We start from the raw sequence: 22927 nt of genomic DNA, 5'->3' as shown, positions 1-22927 counted from the left end.
TAGGAATGCAAGGGATTTCTGTGTGTTGATTTTATATCCTGCAACTTTACTATAGTCATTGATTAGTTCTAGTAATTTTCTGGTGGAGTCTTTAGGGTTTTCTATGTAGAGGATCATGTCATCTGCAAATAGTGAGAGTTTTACTTCTTTTCCAATTTGGATTCCTTTTACTTCTTTTTCTGCTCTGATTGCTGTGGCCAAAACTTCCAAAACTATGTTGAATAGTAATGGTGAAAGTGGGCACCCTTGTCTTGTTCCTGGCTTTAGAGGAAATGCTTTCAATTTTTCACCATTGAGGATAATGTTTGCTGTGGGTTTGTCATATATAGCTTTTATTATGTTGAGGTATGTTCCTTCTATTCCTGCTTTCTGGAGAGTTTTTATCATAAATGGATGTTGAATTTTGTCAAAGGCTTTCTCTGCATCTATTGAGATAATCATATGGTTTTTATTTTTCAATTTGTTAATGTGGTGTATTACATTGATTGATTTGCGGATATTGAAGAATCCTTGCATCCCTGGGATAAAGCCCACTTGATCATGGTGTATGATCTTTTTAATGTGTTGTTGGATTCTGATTGATAGAAGTTTGTTAAGGATTTTTGCATCTATGTTCATCAGTGATATTGGCCTGTAGTTTTCTTTTTTTTGTGGGATCTTTGTCAGGTTTTGGTATTAGGGTGATGGTGGCCTCATAGAATGAGTTTGGAAGTTTACCTTCCTCTGCAATTTTCTGGAAGAGTTTGAGCAGGATAGGTGTTAGCTCTTCTCTAAATTTTTGGTAGAATTCAGCTGTGAAGCCGTCTGGACCGGGGCTTTTGTTTGCTGGAAGATTTTTGATTACAGTTTCAATTTCCGTGCTTGTGATGGGTCTGTTAAGATTTTCTATTTCTTCCTGGTCCAGTTTTGGAAAGTTGTACTTTTCTAAGAATTTGTCCATTTCTTCCACGTTGTCCATTTTATTGGCATATAATTGTTGATAGTAGTCTCTTATGATCCTTTGTATTTCTGTGTTGTCTGTTGTGATCTCTCCATTTTCTTTTCTAATTTTGTTGATTTGATTTTTCTCCCTTTGTTTCTTGATGAGTCTGGCTAATGGTTTGTCAATTTTATTTATCCTTTCAAAGAACCAGCTTTTGGTTTTGTTGATTTTTGCTTTGGTCTCTTTTGTTTCTTTTGCATTTATTTCTGCTCTAATTTTTAAGATTTCTTTCCTTCTACTAACCCTGGGGTTCTTCATTTCTTCCTTTTCTAGTTGCTTTAGGTGTAGAGTTAGGTTATTTATTTGACTTTTTTCTTGTTTCTTGAGGTGTGCCTGTATTGCTATGAACTTTCCCCTTAGGACTGCTTTTACCGTGTCCCACAGGTTTTGGGTTGTTGTGTTTCCATTTTCATTCGTTTCTATGCAAATTTTGATTTCTTTTTTGATTTCTTCTGTGATTTGTTGGTTATTCAGCAGCGTGTTGTTCAGCCTCCATATGTTGGAATTTTTAATAGTTTTTCTCCTGTAATTGAGATCTAATCTTACTGCATTGTGGTCAGAAAAAATGCTTGGAATGATTTCTATTTTTTTGAATTTACCAAGGCTAGCTTTATGGCCCAGGATGTGATCTATCCTGGAGAAGGTTTCATGTGCGCTTGAGAAAAAGGTGAAATTCATTGTTTTGGGATGAAATGACCTATAGATATCAGTTAGGTCTAACTGGTCTATTGTATCGTTTAAAGTTTGTGTTTCCTTGTTAATTTTCTGTTTAGTTGATCTATCCATAGGTGTGAGTGGGGTATTAAAGTCTCCCACCATTATTGTGTTATTGTTAACTTCTCCTTTCATACTTGTTAGCATTTGTCTTATGTACTGTGGTGCTCCCGTGTTGGGTGCATATATATTTATAATTGTTATATCTTCTTCTTGGATTGATCCTTTGATCATTATGTAGTGACCTTCTTTGTCTCTTTTCACAGCCTTTGTTTTAAAGTCTATTTTATCTGATATGAGTATTGCTACTCCTGCTTTCTTTTGGTCCCTATTTGCATGGAAAATCTTTTTCCAGCCCTTCACTTTCAGTCTGTATGTGTCCCCTGTTTTGAGGTGGGTCTCTTGTAGACAACATATGTAGGGGTCTTGTTTTTGTATCCATTCAGCCAGTCTTTGTCTTTTGGTTGGGGCATTCAACCCATTTACGTTTAAGGTAATTACTGATAAGTATGATCCCGTTGCCATTTACTTCATTGTTTTGGGTTCGAGTTTATACACCATTTTTGTGTTTCCTGTCTAGAGAATATCCTTTAGTATTTGTTGGAGAGCTGGTTTGGTGGTGCAGAATTCTCTCAGCTTTTGCTTGTCTGAAAAGCTTTTGATTTCTCCTTCATACTTGAATGAGATCCTTGCTGGGTACAATAATCTGGGTTGTAGGTTATTTTCTTTCATCATTTTAAGTATGTCTTGCCATTCCCTCCTGGCTTGAAGAGTTTCTATTGAAAGATCAGCTGTTATCCTTATGGGAATTCCCTTATGTGTTATTTGTTGTTTTTCCCTTGCTGCTTTTAATATTTGTTCTTTGTGTTTGATCTTTGTTAATTTGATTAATATGTGTCTTGGGGTGTTTCTCCTTGGGTTTATCCTGTTTGGGACTCTCTGGGTTTCTTGTACTTGGGTGATTATTTCCTTCCCCATTTTAGGGAAGTTTTCCACTATTATCTCCTCAAGTATTTTCTCATGGTCTTTCTTTTTGTCTTCTTCTTCTGGAACCCCTATGATTCGAATGTTGTAGTGTTTAATATTGTCCTGGAGGTCTCTGAGATTGTCCTCATTTCTTTTAATTCGTTTTTCTTTTATCCTCTCTGATTCATTTATTTCTACCATTCTATCTTCTAATTCACTAATCCTATCTTCTGCCTCTGTTATTCTACTATTTGTTGCCTCCAGAGTGTTTTTAATTTCATTTATTGCATTATTCATTATATATTGACTCTTTTTTATTTCTTCTAGGTCCTTGTTAAACCTATCTTGCATCTTCTCAATCCTTGTCTCCAGGCTATTTATCTGTGATTCCATTTTAGTTTCAAGATTTTGGATCAATTTCACTATCATTATTCGGAATTCTTTATCAGGTAGATTCCCTATCTCTTCCTCTTTTGTTTGGTTTGGTGGGCATTTATCCTGTTCCTTTATCTGCTGAGTATTCCTCTGTCTCTTCATCTTGTTTAAATTGCTGAGTTTGGGGTGTCCTTTCTGTATTCTGGCAGTTTGTGGAGTTCTCTTTATTGTGGCGTTTCCTCACTGTGTGTGGGTTTGTACAGGTGGCTTGTCAAGGTTTCCTGGTTAGGGAAGCTTGTGTCGGTGTTCTGGTGGGTGGAGCTGTATTTCTTCTCTCTGGAGTGCAATGAAATGTCCAGTAATGAGTTATGAGATGTCTATAGTTTTGGGGTGACTTTGGGCAGCCTGTATCTTGAAGCTCAGGGCTGTGTTCCTTTGTTGCTGGAGAATTTGCTTGGTATGTCTTGCCCTGGAACTTATTGGCCCTTGTGTGGTGCTTGGTTTCAGTGTCGGTATGGAGGCATTTGATGAGCTCCTGTCAATTAATGTTCCTTGGAGTCAGGAGTTCCCTGGAGTCAGGGTTTGGACTTAAGTCTCCTGCTTCTGGTTATCGGTCTTATTTTTACAGTAGTTTCAAAACTTCTCCTTCTATACAGCACCATTAATAAAACACCTACATTAAAGATGAAAAGTTTCTCTACAGTGAGGGTCACTCAGAGAGGTTCACAGGGTTACATGGAGAAGAGAAGAGGGAGGAGGGAGTTAGAGGTGACCCAAATGAGATGAGTTGAATCAATAGTGGAGAGAGTGGGCTAGCCAGTAGTCACTTCCTTATGTGCACTCCACAACTGGACCACTCAGAGATGTTCACGGGGTTATACAGAGAAGAGAAGAAGAAGGAAGGTAACAGAGATGGCCAGAAGGATAAAAGGGGGGAATGAAAAGGAGGGAGACAGATCCAGCCAGTAATCAGTTCCCTAAGTGTTCTCCACCGTCTGGAACACACAGAAATTCACAGAGTTGGGTAGAGTAGAGAGGGGTTAGGGAGGAGACACAGGCGACCTGGTGGAGAAAAAGGAGAGTCCAAAGGGAGAGAGAACAGTCAAGCCAGTAATCTCGCTCCCTAGTGAAAAATGGGTCCTGAAGATTGGGTCCTTAAAGGTACAAAATTGGTAACAAATACATAAAAGCAAAAATTAAAAATCTAGAGTAGAGTTTGGGATTTCAAAAATATGATGTTAAAGAAAAGAAGAAGGAAAAGAAAGAGAGAAAAAAACGAACAAACAAAAACAAACAAGGTCGCGAAAATTATAAAGAAAGTACAGGTACAAAATTGATAACTAATACCAGAAAGCAAAAATTAAAAATCTAGAGTAGAGTTTGGGATTTCAAAAATACGATGTTAAAGAAAAGAAGAAGGAAAAGAAAGAGAGAAAAAACGAACAAACAAAAACAAACAAGGTCGCGAAAATTATAAAGAAAGTACAGGTACAAAATTGATAACTAATACCAGAAAGCAAAAATTAAAAATCTAGAGTAGAGTTTGGAATTTCAAAAATACAATGTTAAAAAAAAGAAAAAAAGGACCTGAGAGGCCGGCCTTTGAGTTGAAGGCGGGAAAATGGCGGATTCCTCGGGGCGGGGCGCTGGGAAGCCTCCTGTATTAAAAAAAAAATAAAGAAGAAGAAGAAAAATAAAGAGAGAAAACAAACAAACAAATACAAACAATGTCACAAAAATTATAAAGAAAATACAGGTACAAAATTGATATCAAATACCAAAAAGCCTAAATTAAAAATCTAGAGTAAAGTTTGGAATTTCAGATATACAATGTTATATAAAAGAAGAAGAGAAAGAAACAGAGAAGAAGAAGAAAAAAAAAAAAGTCACAGAAATTATATAAAAAAAAAACTATAGGTACAAAATTGATAACATATACCAAAAAGCGAAAATTAAAAATCTAGAGTAGAGTTTGGAATTTCAAAAATACAATGTTAAAGAAAAGAAGAAAAAACCAAAAACAAACAAAAAAAACAAGGTCAAAAAATTATAAAATATATATATATATGAAGTTTGCTGAAGAAGAAAAAAACAGGGTCTTTTTTTTTTTTTGCAAAGTAATAGGTTATAAAAGTGAAAATTAAAGGAACAATAGAGGACTTAAAAAATTTTTTTTAATTAAAAAAAAAAGAAAGAATGATCGTAAAAATAATAAAAATATATCTAGGACTTTTTTTTTTTTTTTTTTGTGGGTGTTGTGGGTTCAGTTCATTTTTGGCTAGTTCCTTGGTCAGATTTATATTTCTCAAGATCTATAGGCCCCTTCCTATGTAGTCCATAGTAACCACAGGGTTTTGATCTATTGCCTGTAGCTTCCAAGGCGTTTCCCTCTGTTATATCTTCTTCGGTTTGCTAGTCTCTTCAGTATCTGGTTTCCGCCCTGACACAAAGGGCACGGTGGAGGACACTTTTTTTTTTTTTTAGGCTTACTTGTTCAGTCGCGCTGTGGGGAGGGAGGGAGGGATGCTGCAAACAAATAACACTGGCATGGGCTCGCAGTGCCTCAGCCACCCTGGGTCTGCCCCCGCTCATGGCGCGTGCAGCTTCCCTGTCCACACTGCTCGGACTCTAGGTTGTTCCGCCGGGAACAATCCGAGGCTGGCCCTGGGCTGCATGCACCTCCCAGGTCCAAGCCGCTCAGGTTCAGGCACTCGAGTAGTCCTCAGAGGCGCAGACTCAGTTGGGCCTGCGTTTTGTGCTCTTCCCAGGTCCGAGCAGCTCAGGTGATGAGGTGTTTGGTGAGCGCCAATGCTGTGACTTATCGCCTCCCCGCCACTCAGTTATCTGGGTGTAAAACCAGCGCACCTTCTCAGGCAGATGTTGACCGTCCAGACCCCCAAGAAGTTTTAGTTAGCAAAGAAGCCTGCTTACAGTTTTATAGATAATGTCTCTCTGGGGCTGCGATTGCCCCCTTCCGGCTCTGGCTGCCTGTCGCCGGAGGGGGAAGATCTGCAGCCGGCTATCTCTGTTCAGTCCTTTGTTCCGTGCGCGGGCCTGGCGGTCTTAGGTTAGGGCTGGCTTTTCACGTGGTAGATATCCCACAGTCTGGTTTGCTAGCCCAAATTATATCGCTCAGATAGCGCTCAGGGTATTCAGGCCAGATTCTTACTCTCAGCGATGCAGCCCACGCCGCGCCTCCCTGCCCAGCCGCCACTTGGTAATGGCGGATGCAGGCGTCTGCGCTGCTTCTCTGCTGGGGGAGTTACCGTAGGGCTCGCAATCTGCGAGTTTTAATTGTTTATTTATTCTTTCTCCCTGTTATGTTGCCCTCTGTGCTTCCAAAGCTCGGCACAGATTCGGCAGTGAGAAGGTTTCCTGGTGTTTGGAAACTTCTCTCTTTTTAAGATTCCCTTCTCGGGACGGAACTCCGTCCCTCCCTCTTTTGTCTCTTTTTTTTGTCTTTAATATTTTTTCCTACCTCCTTTCGAAGAGTTGGGTTGCTTTTCTGGGTGCCTGATGTCCTCTGCCGGCATTCAGAAGTTGTTTTGTGGAATTTACTCGATGTTTAAATGCTCTTTTGATGAATTTGTGGGGGAGAAAGTGTTCTCCCCATCCTACTCCTCCGCCATCTTGGCTCCTCCCCTCGGATTTTTCTGTAAAGCAAAAACTTGAAAAAAAAAAAAAAAATCTACCAATATGTGTACAGTTTAACAAACTGCATCCATAACAGGAAATACTATTCAACAGCCCAAAGGATGAGTTTTATATATGTGTGTGTACAACAATTGTAAGTTTCTTGAAGGTACTAGGTTGAGTACATAAAGCCAATCTCAAAATACGAATTCCACTGATATAGCATACTTGAAATTATATGGAAACAAAATACAATGGCATTTGCCAGAGGTTTGGTTTGGTGGGGACGTATGTCATTGTAAAGGGCTATCACGTGAGAGACTGTGTGGTCATGTGATGCTGACCATGGTGCTGGTTATACAAACACACAGATGAGAGGATCAACACAAGCCAAAACCAGGAATGCTACCAAGTCAGCTATAAATAGCAACCTCAGTCATAATAGCATAATATAGACACTACTAAGTTATTCAAAATTATATTCAGTTCAGTTCAGTTCAGTCGCTCAGTCATGTCCAACTCTCTGCGACCCCAGAGACTGCAGCACGCCAGGCCTCCCTGTCCATCATCAACTCCTGGAGCTTGTCCATCGAGTCTGTGATGCCATCCAACCATCTTGTCCTCTGTCGTTCCCCTTTTCCTCCCGCCTTCAATCTTTCCCAGCATCAGGGTCTTTTCCAATGATTCAGTTCTTTGCATCAGGTGGCCAAAGTACTGAAGTTTCAGCTTCAGCATTAGTCCTTCCAACAAATATTCAGTACTGATTTCCTTTAATATGGACTTGTTGGATCTCCTTGCAGTCCAAGGGACTCTCAAGAGTCTTCTCCAGCACCACAGTTCAAAAGCGTCAATTCTTCAGGGCTCAGCTTTCTTTGTAGTCCAACTCTCACATACATACATGACTACTGGAAAAAACCATAGCTTTGACTAGATGGACCTTTTCTGGCAAAGACATGTCTCTGCTTTTTAATATTCTGTCTAGGTTGGTCATAGCTTTTCTCCCAAGGAGCAAGTGTCTTTTAATTTCATGGCTGCAGTCACCATCTGCAGTGATTTTGGAGCCCCCCAAAATAAAGTCAGCCACTGTTTCCACTGTTTCCCCATCTATTTGCTATGAAGTGATGGGACCAGATGCCATGATCTTCATTTTCTGAATGTTGAGTTTTAAGCCAACTTTTTCACTCTCCTCTTTCACTTTCATCAAGAGGCTCTTTGGGTCTTCTTTCTTCCATAAAGGTGATGTCATCTGCATATCTGAGGTTTTTGACATTTCTCCTGACAATCTTGATTCCAGCTTGGGCTTCATCCAGCCTGGCATTTGCATGGTGTACTCTGCATATAAGTTAAATAAGCAGGGTGACAATATACAGCCTTGATGTACTCATTTCCCAATTTGGAACCAGTCTGTTTTTCCATGTCCAGTTCTAACTGTTGCTTCTTGACTTTCATACAGATTTGTGATGAGGAATCAGATGCATCTGTGTGGCATGAAGTCAGGAGTAACAAAACATTACTCATCTTCCATAGAGTCATGTCCATAAATAATGCTTCAGTTCAGTTCAGTTAAGTTGCTAAGTCATGTTTGACTCTTTGCGACCCCATGAATCGCAGCATGCCAGGCCTCCCTGTCAATCACCGTCTCCCCGAGTTCACTCAGACTCACGTCCATCGAGTCGGTGATACCATCCAGCCATCTCATCCTCTGTCGTCCCCAATCGCTCCCAGCATCAGAGTCTTTTCCAATGAGTCAACTCTTGGAATGAGGTGGCCAAAGTACTGGAGTTTCAGCTTTAGCATCATTCCTTCCAAAGAACACCCAGGGCTGATCTCCAAATAATGCCTAAGTGTGAGAAAACAAAAAGTTGCTATAGAAGCATGCTATATAACATGTGTGTGCGTCCTCAGTCACTTCAGTGGTGTTAGCCTCTCTGCGACCCTATGGACTGAGACTGGCTCCTCTGTCCATGGCAAGAATACTGGAGTGGGTTGCCGTGCCCTCCTCCAGGGGATCTTCACAACCCAGGGATCAAACCCATATCTCTTATGTCACCTGCATTAGCAGGCAGATTCCTTACCACTAGCACCACCTGAGAAACCCATGCTCTATGATATTTGGCACTAAAATCTAATAATCAGTTAAAAGAATTGAAAGTGGTTTTCTCTCAGAGGTGGAAACTGGCAGGAGGTTAGGGAGGCTCTTCCCTGGTGGCTCAGATGGTAAAGCATCTGTCTACAATGTGAGAGACCTGGGTTCAATCCCTGGGTTGGGAAGATTCCCTGGATAAGGAAATGGAAACCCACTCCAGTACTCTTGCCTTGAAAATCCCATGGACAGAGGAGCTTGGTGCAGGCTACTATCCATGGGGTCGCAAAGAGTCGGGCACGACTGAATGACTTCACTTTCTTTCTTTCACTTAGGGAGGCTCTAGTTCTCACATGGAGAACTTAGAAATGTTTGACACATAAAAAACTTGCATATGAATTATTATGAAAGATAAAACTAAGTTGGATGATTGGATTAATGTTAACAGAGTTACACTATTTTTTTTTTTAATGCCTTTGCTGTTAGTCAGGCTGTATGAATCACAAGCTGGAATCAAGATTGCTGGGAGAAATATCAACAACTTCAGATATGCAGAAGATAGCACCCTAAGGGCAGAAAGAAAGAAACTAAAGAGCATCTTGATGAAGGTGAAAAAGGAAAGTGAAAAACCTGGCTTAAAACTCAGCATTCAAAAAACCAAGATCATGGCATCCCATCACATCATTTCATGGCAAATAGATGGGGAAAAAATGGAAATAGTAACAGACTTTATTTTTAGGGGCTCCAAAATCACAGCAGACAATGACCACAGCCATGAAACTTAAAGATGCTTGCTCCTTGGAAGAAAAGCTATGACAAACCTAGACAGTGTATTAAAAGTTCAGAGACATCACTTTACTGACAAAAGTCTTTCTAGTCAAAGCTATGGTTTTTCCTGTGGTCACATATGAATGTGAGAGTTGGACCATAAAGAAGGCTGAGCACTGAAGAATCGATGCTTTTGAACTGTGATGCTAGAGAAGACTTTCGAGAATTCCTTTGACTGCAAGGAGATCAAATCAGTCAATCCTAAAGGAAATCAACCCTGAATATTCATTGGAAGGACTGATGCTAAAGCTGAAGCTCCAGTCCTTTGGCCATCTGATGCAAAGAGCCAACACTGGGAAAGACAGAGGGCAGGAGGAAAAGGGGGCAACAGAGGATGAGATGGTTGGATGGCATCAATGACTCAATGGACATGAGTTTGAGCCAACTGTGGGAGACAGTGAAGAACAGAGAATCCTGATGTGCTGCAGCCCATGGAGTCACAAATTGTTCAACATGACTCAGCAACTGAAGAACAACTCTTAGCAATGGTAAGAGTTTTATAACTTGCTTGAATAACATTTATGATATACCTGAATTACAATCATTAGACAAAACTACTGAAAGCAGTATTAGTAATATTTAAAGATACCATGAACAAGACTTTCTGGTCTTACATTTAACCCTCTTAAACCCATTATGAGTTTATTTTTGTGAATGGTGTTAGAAAGTATTATAGTTTTCATTCTTTTACACCTAATTGACCAGTTTTCCCAGCACCACTTGTTGAAGAGACTGTCTTTTCTCCATTTTATATTTTTGCCACCTTTATCAAAGATAAAATGTCCATAGGTGGGTGGATTTATCTCTGGACTTTCTATTTTGCTCCACTGATCTATATTTCTGTCTTTGTGACAGTATCATACTGTCTTGATGACTGTAGTTTTGTAGTATCGTCTGAAGTCAGGCAGGTTGATTCCTCCAGTTCCATTCTTCTTTCTCAGGATTGCTTTGGCTATTCAGGGTCTTTTGTGTTTCCATACATATTGTGAAATTATTTGTTTTAGTTTCTGTGAAAAATATATTTGGTAGTTTGATAGGGATTGTACTCTTGCCTGGAAAATCCCATGGATGGAGGAGCCTGGTAGGCTGCGGTCCCTGGGGTCACTAAGAGTCAGACACGACTGAGTGACTTCACTTTCACTTTTCACTTTCATGCACTGGAGAAGGAAATGGCAACCCACTCCAGTGTTATTGCCTGGAGATTCCCAGGGACAGGGGAGCCTGGTGGGCTGCCATCTATGGGGTCGCACAGAGTCAGACACGACTAAAGCGACTTAGCAGCAGCAGCACTGAATCTATAGATTGCTTTGAGTAGTATACTCATTTTCACTATATTGATTCTTCCAATCCAAGAAAATGGTATATTTCTCCATCTATTTGTACCATCTTTGATTTCTTTTGGGCTTCCCTTGTGGTTCAGATGGTAAAGTGTCTGCCTACAATTCAGGAGACCTGGGTTCGATCCCTGGGTCGGGAAGTTCCCCTGGAGAAGGCAGTGGCACCCCACTCCAGTATTCTTGCCTGGAAAATCCTTTCATCATGTTTTACAGTTCTGTATATACAGGTCTTTCGTTTCTTCATGTAAATTTGTTCCTAAGTATTTTATTGTTTTTGTTGCAATGATGAATGGGATTATTTCCTTAATTTCTCTGATTTCCAACTCTTAAGGAAAACATAGGCCTCCCTGGTGGCTCAGAGGTTGAAGTGTCTGCTTCCAATCCAGGAGACCTGGGTTCAATCCCTGGGTCGGGAAGATCCCCTGGAGAAGGGAATGGTAACCCACTCCAGTATTCTTGCCTGGAGAATCCCATGGACGGAGAATCCTGGTAGGCTACAGTCCAGGGGGTCACAAAGAGTCAGACACAACTGAGCGACTTCACTTCACTTCACTTCAAAGGAAAACATAGAACACCCTCCAACATAAATCACAGCAAGATCCTCTGTGATTCACCTCCCAGAGTAATGGAAATAAAAACAAAAATAAACAAATGGGATCTAATTAAACTTAAAAGCTTTTGCACAATGAAGGAAACTAAAGGCAAGGTGAAACAACTGCCCTCAGAATGAGAGAAAATAACAGCAAATGAAACAACTGACAAAGAATTAACCTCCAAAATATTCATGCAGTTAAATACCAGAAAAATGAACAACACAACCAAAAAGTGGGCAAAAGACCTAAACAGATATTTCATCAAAGAAGATGTACAGATGGCTAATAAACACATGAAAAGATGCTCAACCTCACTCATTATTAGAGAAATGCAAATAAAAACCATAATGAGGTATCATCTCACACCAGTCAGACTGGCCAACATCAATAAGTCTACAAACAATAAATGCTAGACAGTGTGTGGAGAAAAGGAAACCCTCTTACACTGTTGGTGGGAATGCAAACTGGTACTGCCACTATGGAGAACAATGTGGAGGTTCTTTAAAAAACTAGGAATATAATAACTCCATCCCCAAATATCATTACACTGGGGATTAGGCTTCAACCTGTAAATCTGATGAAGGGCTAAAGCATGAGGGGTGGGGAGAAGACACAAACATTCAGTCCATGACAAGAAAGGAGGCAATACTTCAAAAAACAATTTTATACAGCTTGCCAAACAGGATTCCAGAAAGGTGATACCCACTTATATTCCTAGCTAGCTTCTTTTTTAAAGATCTTTTTTATGTGGACCATTTTAAAAATCTTTGTTAAATTTGTTACAATATTGTTTCTGTTTTGTTTTGGTTTTCAGGCTCCTGAGGCATGGGGGATCTTAGCTCCCCAACCAGGGACCAAATTTGCATCCCCTTGCTCTGGAAGGGGAAGTCATAACCACTAGACCACCAGGAAAGTCCCTGTTGTTTGTTCTTTAAGTTCTTGCCCTGAATATCTCTTTTCATTGCAAAGCGCTATGTTGATTTTCATTATTTTCTTCACAAAATCATGAGCTGAGAAAAGTGACATGATATTAAAAGAGCAAATATGAAAACACATTTTTCTGTCTCCTACTTTTGGGTCCCTCTTGAAGCATGACAGGGAATCAGATTATTGGTAGGCTCTGTGTCCACAGCCCGCCTTCCAGGTTTCCAGGGTTAGTTCTTGGTGATCCATTCAGGTTCCTGTGAATGCAGAGAACAAACCCAAAGCCTTTTCTCTTCCCTGTGGTTTCCCATGGAGCTCCCTCCCACAGGTCAAAACTGCAGTTCTCCAAGTTACCACTAAGTGTCAGGCAAAGACTAGTCAATCGCACATGTTTCAATGACTTATTTTTTTTTCAGACTTGCAGCCTCAATGTTCAATGAGAAAGCACTTTAAAAAGCACGCAGTGAACTTTCTGATCCACTCCTCTTTTCATCCCGAGAAGAAAACAATAATCTAGTGCTTTTATCTTGAAAATTTTTTTAAAAAATCATTTTTTGGTTCACACACAAAAAAACAAAAAAACTCTGGAAATAGAACTGCCATATGACCTAGCAAAATCCCACCGCTGGGTGTATACTCTGAGGAAACCAGAATTCTTGGGATCTATTTCACAGCAAGGTGATTATAGTTGATGATATTGTACCATGTACCTGAAAGTTGCTAAGAAGTGAAGTGAAAGTCACTCAGTTGTGTCCGACTCTTTGTGACTCCATGGACTATAGTCCATGGAATTCTCCAGGCCAGAATACTGGAGTAGCTAGCTTTTCCCTTCTCCAGGGGATCTTCTTGAACCAGGAATCAAACAGGGTCTCCTGCATTGCAGGCAGATTCTTTACCAACTGAGCTATCAGGGAAGCTATCAGGGAAGCTAAGAGGATAGAGGATAGATCAAATGTTCTGACCAGAAAAAGAAATGGTAATTATGCAACATGATGGAGATGTCAGCTAACACTAAAATGGTAATAATTTTGAAAAATATAAATGTGTCAAATCAACATACTGTATATCTTAAATTTATACAGTGTTACATGCCAATTATATTTCAGTAAAGCTGGAAAAATAAAAAAAGAAAGAGACACATGTACCCCAGTGTTCATTGGAGCACTATTTACAATAGCTAGGACATGGACATAAGTAACCTAAATGTCCATTGGCAGATGAATGGATAAGGAAGCTGTGGTACCTATACACACTGGAATATTACTCTGCTATAAAAGGGATGCATTTGAGTCAGTTCTAATGAGGTGGATGAATCTGGAGTCTATTATACAGAGTGAAGTAAGTCAGAAAGAAAAAGACAAACACTGTATATTAATGCATATATATGGAATTTAGAAAGATGGTACCAATGATCCTACATGCAGGACAGCAAAGGAGACACAGATGTAAAGAACAGACTTTTGGATTTAGTGAGAGAAGGCGAGGGTGGGATGATTTGAGAGAATAGCATTGAAACATGTGTGTTACCATATGTAAAATAGATGACCAGTGCAAGTTCAATGCATGAAGCAGGGCACTCAAAGCCGGTGCTCTGGCACAACCTAGAGGGATAAGGTGGGGAGGAGGTGGGAGGGTGGCTCAGATGGGGGGACACATGTATACCTATGGCTGATTCATGTTGATATATAGCAAAAACCATCACAATTTTGTAAAGTAATTATTCTCCAATTAAAATTAAATAAATAAAAAATTTGAAAAAAATATGCAATGAAAAAAGTCAGTGGGTCAATAAAGAAATCGAAGAGGAAATTGAAAAATTTCATGAGACAAATGAAAACAAAAACACAATTTTTCAAAATCTATGGGATGTAGCTAAAATAGTTTGAAGAGGGAAGTTTATAGTGATACAGGCCTACATCAAGAAACAAGAAAAATCTCAAATAAACAGCCTCACCTACCATTTAAAGGAATTAGAAAAAGGAGAACAAAGGCAAAATTCAGCAGGATGAAAAAAGTAATAAAGATCAGAGCGAATATAAAGAAAATAGAGACAGAAAACAATAAAAAAGATAAATGAAAACTACAGTTGATTTTTTTAAAAGACTAACAAAATTGATAAACCTCGAGCCAGGCTCAAAAGTAGAAAAGATAGTGAACTGAAATAAACAAAATAAGAAATGATGAAAAAGATTTTCAAAACACCTAAAGCCTGATAAATTCATGTAAATCTTTTATTTTAATACTATTTGTAATAAAAACAAAAGGAAAAAAACTTAAAAAAGCAGAAAAAAGAAAGAAATGATGAAAGAGAAATAACAACTGATATCACAGAGATACAAAATATCATGGTGCCGGGGACCACCACGGGAGATCCCACCCATGACAAAGGTCATGTGGAGAAGACCTGACAGGCAAAGGTAGATCAGGACTCGAGGGATTCCCTGGATCTGCTCGAGCATCTTCCCCGAAACCAAAATCTGTCTGTCTATTGTTTATTATATATGCCTTTCACCAACTCTTCTGACATTTACCGGGGGCTATCCCCGACCACCTTTCTCTGAAGAAAATCAACTTAGGGCTCTAGTTAATGAGTCTCCTGGGCTTTAAAGGAGCATTTTTACTTTAACCCCTTTGTTGCTATTTTAGCTTGTTTGGCAGGTTTATCCATACTCTTGCAACTAACGCACATAATTGCTCACAACTCCCCAACCATGAAAGGCATGGGAAGCCTAAGCATTCTAAAAGTCCTAATGAGCATAGAGCCCTTTGAGGGATGAAAAATTATTAGAGTAGTACTGGTAAAGGGCTTCACTATTAGGCCAATGCTTGCTGCCAAGTTCCCATATCCCTTATCCATTGTGCACCTGTGAGTGCATGAGTTAATGTAGTTGGAATGTAAGAAAAATAAGTAGTAGCCTTGGTATTAACCACATCAGACCTTTGAGCTAATAAGTTCTTTCTTTGTTGTGACCCACTGCACCTTCGCTCCGTGAGAATGTAACTTTATTTAGTACTTTCTGAGGCTGGGAGAAATAAAGAAAAAACACTTTAAGGGAAAACAAGTTTTCTGGCTAATCAACCTTTATCAGAAAAGAGTCATGAAATGTTAACAGGCCACAGGGCCAGACATAACATAAGACCTTTGTTTATGAAAAGGTGTACAGAAAATGTCCTGGTTTTGATAAAGGTAAAATTGATGGAATGTTGAGCTGACTCTGTATCTTTTACTTTGAGAAATGTGTAACTCAGAGTATAAAAGTTCCTTTTGAAAATAAAGCTGCGGATCCCACTTCACCAGAGCTCTGGTCTCTGTGTCTTCCTTTCTCTTTCTCTCTCTCTCTCTTCTTTTTTTCAGGCTGACTCCATGGAGCACAGAGGCTCTCTGAGTTCACTTTTTTGCCCAGGCTTCTAAGACCCAATTGGGAAGGTGGCCTGAGTCTTCACCCAGGGGAGAAGGTGTCCTGCATCTTCACCCCACCTAGAGGGCGCCTGTGGCCTCCATGAAGAAAGCAATCCCATGCCAGGGGCTTTATTGGCTTTCTGTGTAAACCAAGGAACATCAGCTTCTTTCTCTCTCCCTTATTCTTTCTCCTTATTTTTATTTTCATTTTGACCCCGGACCACCAGCTCCCAATCCATTATAAGACCCATGTCATCTCTCTTTATCTCCGATGCTGTCCTTCCTGAGGGTACCCCTGGATCCTGCTGGGGCTGGAGCATGGTAATATTATGAACAGTTATATGCCAAAAAATTAGACAATCTAGAAAAAAGTGAAAATTTTCTAGAGGCATACAACCTTCCAAGACTGAATCAGGAAGAAATAGATAATCTGAGCACTGATCATTGGTAGTGAAATTGGCTTTGTAATTTAAAAACTCACAGCATACCTAAAGTCCAAGACCAGATGGCTTCATGTGGGAATTCCATCAAAAATATAAAGAAGAGCTAATGCTATCCTTCTCAAACTATTCCAAAGATTAAAGAGGATGGAATACTTTTAAATTCATTCTATGTGGCACAATACCCTTGACAGCAAAACACAACAAACACAGTACATAAAAGAAAATTACAGTCCCACATCCATGATAAATATAGAGACAAAAATATTCAACAAAATATTAGCAAATGATTCAACAATATATAAGAAAGGTCATATACCATGATCAAGTGGTATTTATGCCAGGGATATGAGGATAGTTAATATTCACAAGTCTATCAACGCAATATACCACATAAAAAAGGGAAGGATAAAAATCCCATGATCATCTCAACAGACAGAGAAAAAGCCTTTGACAAAATTTAACATCAATTCATGAAAAAAGCTCTTATCAAAGTTGGCATAGAGGTAATATATCTCAACAAAATAAAGGCCATTTATGACAAACCCACAGCTAACATCATACTCTATGGTGAAAAGCTAAGTCTTCCCACTAAATTCAGGAACAAGACAAGGATTCCCATTCTTACCAGTTTTATTTAACATAATAATGGAAGTCTTGGCCACAGCAATTGGAGAGGAAAAAGAAATAAAAGGCATTTAAATTAGAAGGAAAGAAAGAAAAATTGTCATTATTTTCAAATGACATAATACTATATAGACAAAACCCTAAAGACTCCACAAAGAAACTATTAGAACTAAAAAAGGTATCAGTAAAGTTTCAGGATACAAGATTAACATGCAGAAATATTTTTGCTTTTGTAGACACCAACAATGAACTATCAGAAAAAGAAGAAGACAATCTCATTTAAAATATCATCAAAAAGAATGTAATACCTAGGAATAAACTTATACAAGGAGATGAAAGATCTTCACTCTGAAATCTATAAAACACTGAGGAAGGAAATTGAAGATGATGCAAAGAATTGGAAAGACATCCCATGTTCTTATAAGAATTAATATTGTTAAAATGTCCATACTACCCAATACAATCTACAGATTTAATGCAATCCTTATCAAAATATCTATGACATTTTTCACAGACATAGAAAAATTATCCTAAAATTTATATGGAACCAGATAGATCCTGAATTTCCAAAGCAATCTTGAGAAAAAAGAACAAAGCTGGAGGTATCATGCTTTTTCACTTCAGACTATATTACAAATTGACAATAAGCAAAGCAGCATGGTAATGGCATAAAACAAATGCATAGATCAACGGAATGGAATACAGAGACTAGAGATAAAACTATGCACTGTGGTCAAGTAATCTATGACAAAGAATGCAAGAATATACAGTAGAGAAAAGACAGTCTCTTCAATAGATGGTACTGGGAAAATTGGATAGCTACATATGAAAGAATGAAATTAGAACATTCCTTCATATCACATACACAAATAAACTCAAAATGGATTAAAGAACTAAATGTAAAACCTGAAATCATAAAATTCCTAGAGGAGAATATAGTAAACTCTTTGACATAAATTGAAGCAATATCTTATGGATCTGTCTCCTTAAGGAAAAGAAACAAAAGCAAAAAAAAAAGAGTCCTAAATAAAATTAAAAGCTTTTGCACAGCAAAGGAAATCACTGACAAAACAAAAGGATAGCCTAAAATGGAGCAAAATATTTGCAAATAATACAGCCAATAAGGAGTTTTTAATCTGTATTTAATGCATAGTTAATATCCAAAATATGGGCTTCCCTGGTGGCTCAGCTGGTAAAGAATCCACCTGCAATGCCAGAGACCTGGGTTCAATTCCTAGGTTGGAAAGATCCCCTGGAGAAGGGAAAGGCTACCCACTCCAGTGTTCTGGTCTGGAGAATTCCATGGATAGAGGAGCCTGGCAGGCTACAGTCCATGGGGTTGCAAAAAGTAGGACATGACTGAGTGACTAACACATGCACAATATCCAAAACATGAGATCATACAGCTCAATATAAAAAAACAAACAACCTAATTAAAAGATGGACAGAAAATCAGAGCAGACATTTTTCCAAAGAAGACATACAGATGGCCAACAGGTACATGAAAAGATGCTCAACTTTGCTAATCACCAGAGAAATGCAAATTAAAACTACAAATGCCTACTTATACCTGTGAAAATGTCCATCACCAAAAATTCTACAAATAACAAATGCTAGTGAGGATGTGGAGAAAAGGGAATCATAGTACACTCTTGGTAGGATTGTAAATTGATGCAGCCATTATGAAAAACAGTATGAAGATTCCTCAAAAAACTAAAAATAGAACTACCATATAACCCAGCACTTCCATTCTATCTGGATGGAAAAAAAGTACTAATTGGGAAAGATACATGCACCCCCAATGTTCATAGCAGCATTATTTATAATATCTGATATATCGAAGTAACTTATCAACAGATGAATGGATAAGAAAGATGTATATATATGTATGGAATGGAATATATGCACTATACATATATGTGGAATATTCCTGGAATGGAATATTACTGAGACATTTTAAAAAAATGAAATTCTGCCATTTGCAACAATGTGAGTGGACCTGCAGGGTATTGTGCTTAGTGAAGTAAGTCAGACAGACAAGGACAAATACTCATACATGGAGTCTAAAAAATAAAACAAATGAATGTATATGACAGAACAGAAACAGACTCACAGACATAGAGAACAAATAGTAATTACAAGTGGGGAGGGGAAAGGGGATGAAGAGTTGTGAACTACTGTGTATATGATTAAAAAGTAAGAAGGATATATTGCACAGCATGAGAAAATATAGCCATTTTTGTAATTTTAAATGGAGTATAAGCTACAAAAATCTTGAATCATATGTTATACACTTAAAACTAACATAATATTTTAAATCAAGCATACTTCAATCTCTAAAAAGCAGAAAATAAAGTAAAAGAAAATGTGTTTGGGCCAAAAATAGCCATGACAGTTTTGAATAACAATAAAAGGTGGGAAGGGACTTTCCTGGTGGTCCACTGGTTAAGCACCTGCTTGCAATACAGGGCATGTAGGTTCAATCCCTGGTCAGAGAACTAAGATCCCATATGCCACAGGGCAACTAAGGTCAGATGCCACAACTACTGAGCCTGCCCACTCTGGAGCCCATGCCTCACAAGTAGAGAAAGCCTACATGCCGCAGTGAAGACCCCATGTGCCACAGCTGAGACCCAGTGCAGCCAAAGAAAGAAGGAAAGAGAGGAAAGAAAAGGTGGGAAGATGTGCCCAGCCAAGGCATTAAAGCTTATGAAGCTATTCTAAGGTAAGGTAGTTTGGTCAGAGAAATAGACAAGTAGCACAATGGAACAAAATAAAATCAGTAAAAGAACCAGAAATTTACGGGAACTTGATATATGGAAAAGGGGCAGCAGAGATCAAAAAAATATATATATATAAGATCCCAATAATATCCCCACCTGTAATAGACACACACACACACACACACACATGAAAAATGAGATCAAAGGCACACACACAAAATGAGATCAAAGGCATAAATAGAAAGAGCAAAACTTGATCAAGATTTGAAAATCTTTTTTTTAATGTATAACAAAAGCTCCAAATGATACCAACAGTCCACTTTATGGACACACCAGATGAAGAGGAACTCTCCCATATGTGCCCAAGAAACAAAGACAAAAATATTTGTGCAAAATTCTACTAGCAAGACATTACATAAATATTTATTATCCATCACAAGAAAAATCAAAAATTGTGGCATACTGTCACAGTAGAACTTATACAGCAGTGGAAATTAATAAAATTAAGCTACATAAATGAATGTATAAATTCATTTATATGTTCATTTATGAATAAAGAAAAAAAACTTGTTGTGTATAAAAAATAAAATTTCCAGCAGGCTCTATACAGTATAATAACATTTATATAAAAGTTAAAACATGCAAGTAATGTTATATATTGCTTAAGGTTTATACATATGTTGTAGAAGTATAAAATCATGATTGACATTATGAATGCCAAATCTAGTACAGTAATTTTCAAAGGAACAACAGATCACAATAGCAAAATGTTAACAGTCTGCAAACATAGCATGGTAGGTAGTTACGTGGATATTTTTATATTATAAATTTCAGAATGGAAACATCTTATTCAACTTAGTGATTTAAAATACATGTGTGTTAAAATGAAATCACACTTGCAAAAGCTCTGGATAAAAGTAAAAAGTGCTCTGAAAATTAAGTGTGCGTGAGCAGGGGCACAATGGAAACCTATTTTATTGATCTACTTGATTATTTTTGGGGTGGAGGCAGGAACAATTTGAAGCTCAGTGCATCAGGGTCCAGACATTCTGGATCAACATGACCAATGTCCATCCTTGACTCAGTTCCAAAGGTCAGAGAGAAGGCACATAGGAGGGTGTGTGGAAGGGAGTGTGTTCATGTTGGAGGTGGGGAAAGCAGAGTGAAGGGTGGGAAATCTTGAGTCATCCCCAGTCCTTATAGCTTATTTCCACTTGAGCCCCTTGCACAGGGAGGGAGGCGGTGTATCACAGAGTACGCAGGACCTGTAGGGAAAAACACTCATTCATTGTTTCCACAAGTGTTTTTGAGCACATACTGTATGGGAGGCACTTTGCTTGGCCTGGGTTCATGGTGCTGACCAGAATGAAGCCCCAAACACCTCTTTCTGAGTTCTAAAGTCTCTCCCATCCCACATCCATCTGTATTATTACATAGCACATCTAAGTCCCCAAGATAGGTTCCATAAGTTGATTTTAGTAATACTTTCCTTATTCATTCCGAGGATACACCATGTGATAAATGAATATACAACAGTCTATGGAAGGGCTCTTTGGAGTTTGGGTCTCAAACTTTTTTGACTGTGGACCCTCACCTCCAGTGTCCTACATACCTTGGACTCTCACCTGCCAGGTCCCAACTAACTTAATTGTAAAAACTTCAAATTCCCAGGCACAGAATAAGGAGAGTTGGAAACCTCTGAAATTCCAAGACACATTTGGAAAAATAAGTCTGTTCCCATCTCTCCTTTGAAGCTGGATTGCCATAAGATATTTGAGCTTGCCTTGACTCCTCTTGCCACCCCAGGAAGGTGGCTCTGATCTCCTTCCCTAAAGAATAAGACTGCCACCACCTCACCTGTTACAGGTTCCACCACCTGTGAAAATAGGTGGCTATGAAACTGATCACCAGCACCACTTTGAAGCCCAGGAGGAAAGCCATCAAGATAAGGGCAGGCATCTCTGGACCTAAGTGACAAGGGGCAGAGGAGATATCAAACGGGACTCTGTGAGTTAATACCTCATTCCACTTGGAGACAGAGGCCACCCAGTTGCTCACAGGTGTAGGGGTAAGCTTACCTGTGCTCCCAAGGAATTTGTATGTGTCCTGCACTGCTGTGGACAGTATGAGGCTGGCCTGGATGGGAGGCTGCGTCTCATGCTGCACTTTACAGGTAAGTACACGTTCAGACTCCCGCACTGAGGCATTCACCAGATGCAAGCTTTCCAAGGTGTAGGTCCCATCACTATTCTGCTTGGACGAGGGTTGCACAGCTCTCTTGAACGTATGGCAGTTCTCCAACCAGCTGAGATGCACATTCTGTGGATAGAATCTCTGCACGTGGCAGGTAACTGCCACCATGTCCAAGGAGTGTGAAGACTGGGACACAGTCACTGTAGGGGGGACTGTCACAGCCCAAAGAAAGCAGACAAGTATTATAGGAAGTTCACCATGGGAACTGGCAAGCTCCCTAAAGATAGAGGTCCTCTGCTCAGGGCCTACCATAGAGGAGTTAGGTATTGGTTAACAAATGCACGCATAAGTAAGTGCATGAGTGAATGCATGCTTGGACGGAAGCATGGAATGATGAATCCATCTTAATCTTTCCTTTCTTTTGCACTGCGGACATTCAATAGGAAAAGGTGAACCTGAATGTCATTTAAGAACCTATGAATCAGTAGACTTACTCTATGACTTGATGAAGATTCCTAGCCTCTAATCTTCATGACTGCAGGATACTAATATTTGACATAGAAAGGAGCTTACTTTTGGAGAAGTTAAGTATTTACCCAAGGTCACAGGTGGCAAAGCAGGGGTTCCACCAGAGACAGTATGTTTTAACATTCGCTATGCTGACACCCAAACTATAAGGCTATAATCATTTATGGTTGCAGGCTCCTGGGAATTATGACCTAACAACTTCTAGAATTTTTTCAACCAGACTTTTTAGCTGTGAAGAAAATGTATGCATACTAAAGAAAATTGGAGAAATTTTTAAATGCTAAAAAACACATTAAGGGTTTCAGTAGAATTCATAGGAATACACAGCACTAAATTAAAGTAAGGGATGTGAGCATCAGATTCTGGTCCCTGCACTGACACCATTGTCAAATGCAAGACCTTGTGCCCGTCACCTCTTTGTTTCCCACACTCTTATTCGAAATTGTCTAAGCTTGAGGGGTCTAGTTATACAGACTTTGGCTCTTGGTCTAGGGTAGAGAAAATAACTCCTCATGTAGTACAATTTGAAAGAACTAAGAGTATGTTTGTTCCCCCAATATTATTTCTTTTATACTCAATTC

At 39.0% G+C, this 22927-nt stretch overlaps 1 long non-coding RNA gene across 1 annotated transcript; it reads right to left on the bottom strand.

Annotated features, from left to right (window-relative positions):
- Positions 1-19931: 19931 nt before the first annotated feature.
- LOC139186392 (uncharacterized) lies at positions 19932-22023 on the bottom strand. The gene is made up of 3 exons (XR_011569936.1): positions 21704-22023; positions 21483-21592; positions 19932-20890 (listed from the first exon to the last, which is right to left on the bottom strand). It is a non-coding gene; the product is annotated as an uncharacterized lncRNA (long non-coding RNA).
- Positions 22024-22927: the final 904 nt, after the last annotated feature.

This window comes from Bos indicus, chromosome 13 (genome assembly GCF_029378745.1).
Source record: "Bos indicus isolate NIAB-ARS_2022 breed Sahiwal x Tharparkar chromosome 13, NIAB-ARS_B.indTharparkar_mat_pri_1.0, whole genome shotgun sequence".
In the NCBI taxonomy this organism is placed as follows: Eukaryota; Metazoa; Chordata; class Mammalia; order Artiodactyla; family Bovidae; genus Bos; species Bos indicus.
The sequence above is the reverse complement of the archived record's forward strand: the minus strand, read 5'-3'. Positions and strand labels throughout refer to the sequence as shown.